The following is a 6,015-nucleotide window of genomic DNA, read 5'->3' as shown; positions in this document are numbered from 1 at the left end:
TGCATTAGCAATTTTTTTTTTAACTCCCCTGCTTCTGGAAACAGCTGTCTGCCACCTACCGCACTGGAGAGATGCTACAGCAAATTACCATGTCGAGATCATGCAGGAATTATTTGCAGTCTTGTTTCAAATAAAATTGTTTCTCGTCGACAAATGTCATTGAATTAGAGTAGCTAGGTTTTCTGAAGATGTACCATGGTAAAACGTTTCCACCAAAATGCCTTAGTTACAACAATTGCTGCTGACTGCGATAAAACTGCCCACAGTGCTGGTAAATAACTTCCAAATTGTAATCTGGTACTGATTACAAATTGCATGACTAAAATGTTAGTAAGTAACATAATCTCTTGGATTACATTTTAAAGGTAATATAATCTGATTCCTTTTAGATTATTTGATGTCACATGCATTTGAACAGGGTAAATGTAACATTTTGACAAAGTTGCTTAAGTGCCTTGAAAACGACTCGGTTACTAACGTAACCTCAGTTCCCTGAGAGGAGGGAACGAGTATTGCGTAAGTAGCTTACGCTATGGGAAAACTCAGTTTCTCGAGAAATATTGAAGTCTTTATGTAAAGCGCATTGCAGCTGCACGGCATACAGCAATGGCGAGGCAGCTTCGGTCATTGGCTGTGCTGCGGCAACTTGCTTTCGAACCAATGGCAGGCGACTCTGAGCAGCGACCAATGAGCGCGCTCAGCGCTCAGAGCCCGCCAAGATGAGCGTGGCTAGGGCTATATATTAGAGCCCGTCATGAGAGTTCTTTAGGTTCAATCGACTGAAGCGAACTGACCAAGCACAAGCACGGCAGCTTACGCCAATACTCGTTCCCTCCTCTCAGGGAACCGAGGTTACGTTAGTAACCGAGTCGTTCCTCTCGAGAGGTCTCTCCTATTGCGTAAGTAGCTTACGCTATGGGAACACCATGCAAAGCGCCGTGCGTGCTGACTTAGCTCTATAAAGCCAGAGGCGGATGCCTGAGCCTTAAAGCAAAGTGATTATCCAACAAGCCGACCAGCGGCGAGCTATATAATGGGAAAATACAGAGCGCCTTTGCCCCAAGGAGGTCCATGGTGGAAGCTCATTGTAAAAACACAAGCACATAACTTATGTACTGATTTTTCTATGTATTGATATGCATAAAAAATCCTCTAAGTCAGTCAGAGACGGACCTATAAGGGAGGAGATAATGCTCAGCATATACATACTCCAGTCCATTCTACAGTCAGGCTGATAGAATGTTGGAATGCAATGAGGGGACCTGTAGGTTATAAAACCTGATAAATGTTGAAGGCGAGGCCCAGCCTGCCGCTGCACAAATATCTTCAATGGGTATCCCACTCGACCACGCCCACGAGGAGGCCATGCTCCTCGTAGAGTGAGCTCTGAAGCCTAAGGGGCATTGAAGGCCCTTGGCTTCATAAGCCAGCGCTATAGCATCCACTATCCAGCTGATATTCTTTGCTTTGAAACTCGCGAGACCTTTAGTGCGGCCGCCAAAGCATCACGAATAATTGTTCCGTCTGTCTGAGCGGGGCAGAGCGTTCCAAATATACTCTGAGCGCCCTGACCGGGCAGAGTAAATTAAGCGTCGCTTTAGATCCGCTGGGGGCGATAGCGCTGCCAGAGATATCACCTGTACTCTGAAGGGTGTGGAGAGCACTTTAGGAATATACCCGTGCTTTGGCCTAAGGACAACTCTGCAGTCGTTAGGTCCAAATTCCAGGCAAGCAGCGCTTGATGACAGCGCGTGCAGGTAAGCCCACTCTCTTGACTGAGGCGGCGCCAGCAAGAGCGCAGTTTTGGCGAGAGCTGTTTAAGGTGCACGGTTCGGAGAGGTTCGAGCGGGGCACTCTTGAGTGCGTCAGGACCGTGGCCAGGTCCCAGATCGGCACCGAGGGGCGAGGGGGTTCATCCTCCTAAGCGCCTCTTAGGAAGCGAATGATTAGGTCGTTTTTCCTAATGAGCGTCCTTTATCAGGATTGTGTGACGCCGCTATGGCAGCCACATAGACTTTGGCGTGGAGGGTGTGCGGCCGCCTCCAGCAGCTCTTGCAAAAAGCGAGTACACTTGGTATCTCGCATGCGATTTGGGGTTCAAGCTCTTGGTATCACACCAGTCACTGAACACTTTCCACTTTTGGGCATATAAGCGTCTCGTAGAGAGCACTCGCGCCTCTGTGATGGTTCTCAAAACTCCACTGGGGAGGTTCTCGGGAACCCGTTGAGGGGCCATGCATGGAGGGCCCACAGATCGAGGCGGGGATGAAGAATCATCCCGTTGGCCTGCCTGAGGAGGTCTAGCCTCAGCGGAATCGGCCATGGGGCAGATTGCATCATCTGCATCAGTTCTGGAAACCACGTCTGGTTTTTCCAGAGAGGGGCTACCAGGAGCACTGCACATTTCACTTCCCTGATCCGACTGATGACCTGAGGTAGCATCGCGATCGGGAAAAAGCATACAAGGCGGCTCGGCCAGACTTGAGGCGGCGTCCGTGCTCTTTGAGAAGAAAAGGGGCAGTCGCATTTTCCCTGGAGGCGAAGAGGTCGACCTCCGCCTTGCCAAAGGTTTGCCATAACCACTGAACCGTCATGGGGTGGAGAGACCATTCTCCTGGGAGAACCTTGTCTCTGGACAGCATGTCCGCTCCCTGGTTCAGGGCGCCTGGCACATGCGCTGCTCTCAGCGGCGCAAGTGGTGCTGTGACCATGAGATGAGCTCCTGGCCATAGAGTGCAGGGAGCTCGACCTGAGTCCACCCTGGCGATTTATATCACGATACTACCGTCATGTTGTCCGTTCGGACCAGGGCGTGTTAGTTTTCAGGTACGGAAGCAGGGCTCTGAGAGCCAAGGCGACGCTTTCATTCCAGACGAGTTTATATGTAGAGCTTTTCGGGTTTGACCAAAAGCCGGAGACAGGCCTGCCCTCGTAAAGGGCCCCCATCCTATTTTGGAGGCATCTGTCGTGATCATTTTTCTCCGTGTGTTCACGCCCAGACTCACGCCGGTTCGATACCAGTCGGCGGCTTTCCAGAGCGTCAGGGCTTTTATACAGCCGTGATTTGCTCTGATTAAAAAGTGGCCCGAGCACCACGCGTGAGTGGGGACCGCGGCTCTTGAGCCAGCGTTGGAGAGGACGCATGTGCAACAATCCTAGCTGGAGTACAGCTGATGCGAGGCCATGAGACCGAGCATCCTTTGAAATCGTTTGACGGTAGCGCACCGGTCTGAATGATGTTGCAAGGCGTCGAATAGATAGCGCGCGCTCGAATGAGAGGCGCGCCGTCATCTGCACTGAGTCTAGCACTATTCCCAGAAAGGAGATATTCTGGCTGGGGGATAGCACGCTGTGGCAGCGGGGGCGTGGTCAAGCGCCCGTCCGGGAGAGAAAAGCGGTAAGGGCGCTCACACCTGAGCTAAATTATGTCTAACACCTGTCTCTAATTGCAGTAGAGCGAGGAGAGCGGATAAAAAGCCAGCAGCCACAGAGCATGGGAAGGAAGAGCTGACAAGCAAACCCAGCGTTTGAAATTATATTGTGTGTGTGTTATTATAAGAATAAGAGATTAAAAGGCTTACCTTGAGAGGAAGACTTGTTTCCTGTCCTCTTTCTGTGGAGTGGTGTCACACTGGTGCCGAAACCCGGGACGATTATGGAGCAAAGTCGCCCCATAGAGTCCTCCCAGCTGGCAGAAGTCCTCCAGTCCCTCGCGACGCTGCATCAAGGCCACCAGCAAGCCCTGGTTGAGCTCCGGCAGGACCAAGACCGCCCGGTTTTTGAGATCATCGCGGGCTCAGGCAGAGGACCGGCTCGCCATCCGAGCCTCCTCAGCCAGGAGGCGGGCCGGCCACAGCCGCGACCCGGACAGCCGCGCTCACTACCCCGCCCACGTTACAGAAGATGGGGGCAGCAGATGATCCTGAGGCCTTCCTCGACTTGTTTGGCCGGGCGGCGAAATCTGGGGCTGGCCGCCCGAACAGTGGGCAGCCCGTCTAATTCCTCTCCTGTCGGGAAGCTCAACTCGCGGCACAACAACTGCCGGCGACGAATCTCCTGGCTTACACTGACCTGAAGAGGGCCATTCTGCAGCGGGTCGGTCGGAGCCGGAAGAGAATCGCCAGCTCTTCGGAGCATGAAGTTGGAGAATCCGATCGCCCGTTCGCGTTTGCCCAGCGGCTCCGGGGCGCCTGTCGGCGCTGGCTGCTCGCGGGGGACCCACGGCGTCGAGGGGTAATCGACCAGGTGGTACTGGAACAGTTAGTTCAGCGGCTGCCTCGGAAGACGGCGGGGTGGGTCCAGTGCCATCGCCCGGCGTCGCTGGAGGAAGCTGTTCGGCTAGCGGAGGACCACTTGGCGGCGATCCGAGTGCGGGCGAGCCCTCTTCTTCTCTCTCTCTCCCCTTCCCTTGTTTCTGCCCATGCCCTCGCCCCTCCCTGTGTTTTCTCCTTCTGTTCTCTCCCCAGGGCCCGTTACTGCCCAGCGCAGGCGTGGAGGGTTCAGAGACCTGTCCCCGGCCGTGGGAGAATGCGCCCTCCCATTCCCGTCTTTCAGCCGCTCTCCTCCTCAGGTGGGAGCCCGCCAGCTACAGTCGCGGCGCATAGCGCCTGGGCGGCCTGTTGGACTTGCGGAGACCGGGCCACTTCGGGATCAGTGTCCGCTGATGGAGGTGGGGGCGGTGGTGCGGGTCTCCGGCGTCCCGCAGGCTGCCCCTATCGGGCTGGAGCATACCGGATTCGGTAAGGATCAGGGGGTATTTACCAAGCTTTGCTGGATACCGGCTGCAATCAGACCACCATCCACCAACGCTTGGTTCAACCCGGGGCTTTGGGTTTATCTAAACTGGTGAGGGTGAGGTGTGTGCATGGGGATGTTCACAAATATCCCATGGTGACTTTGGCGATTAAATTTAGGGGAAAAAAACATAGTGTGGAGGCAGCGGTTAGTTCCGCCTCACCCATCCGCTAATCTTGGGTACTGATTGGCCGAATTTTAAAGATATATTAGAGGGTATTTGTGCGGATGGGTCCTGCATAAAGAGGTGTCGCGGTGTCGCGATGCTTTGGCAGGGGAGGCGGAGCCGGGGCCGTCCTCGGCTGCTCGGAATGACGAGGGACGGGGTGAGGTGGCCGCCCCTCCTCTCAGGGAATTCCCTGAAGGGGACTTTCCTCTAGAGCAGTCACGGGACGAAACCCTTAAACATGCTCTTGACCAAGTGAGAGTGATTGATGGTCAACAGCTCCGGCGGGCGTCGCCATTGCATACCCATACTTTGCTTTGATTAAAGATCGGTTATATAGAGTGGCGCGGGGCGGCTCAAACAAAGGAGGAAGTAACACAATTATTGATTCCACGGAGCCGTCGGAAATGGTTTTCCAGGCGGCCCACTACAATCCTATGGCGGTCACCTAGGGGAGCGGAAAACACTTCTCCGTCTAATAGCCCGTTTCTATTGGCGGGCATTGGCGGTGGCGTCCGCAGGTGGTGTCGCGGCGTGCGTGAATGTCAGCTGGTAAACCCACCGGCCACCCCAAAAGCGCCATTACGCCCTCTACCATTAATCGAGGTCCCCTTCGAGAGAGTTGGGATGGACCTCGTCGGGCCATTAGAGCGGTCAGCACGCGGACATCAGCTTTGTGTTAGTCCTAGTGGATTACGCACGCGATATCCGGAAGCAGTGCCTCTGAGCAACATCTCAGCACGTAGTGTTGCAGGGGCACTCTTCAAGATAATCTCCGGGTGGGGATTCGAAAGAAATCCTCACCCGATCAAGGCACGACTTTTATGTCACGAACACTTCGCGAACTTTACGAGCTCTTGGGCATTAAATCGATTCAGCACTAGCGTTTACCACCCGCAGACAGATGGCCTAGTGGAGCGATTTAATAAAGCAGCTCAAGAACATGATTCAGTAAATTGCGTACACGATGACGCTAGAAATTGGGATAAGTGGCTAGACCCCTGTTGTTTGCAGTACGAGAGGTCCCACAAGCCTCCACAGGGTTCTCCCCGTTT

Source organism: Xyrauchen texanus, chromosome 8 (genome assembly GCF_025860055.1).
Source record: "Xyrauchen texanus isolate HMW12.3.18 chromosome 8, RBS_HiC_50CHRs, whole genome shotgun sequence".
Lineage (NCBI taxonomy): Eukaryota > Metazoa > Chordata > Actinopteri > Cypriniformes > Catostomidae > Xyrauchen > Xyrauchen texanus.
The sequence above is the reverse complement of the archived record's forward strand: the minus strand, read 5'-3'. Positions refer to the sequence as shown.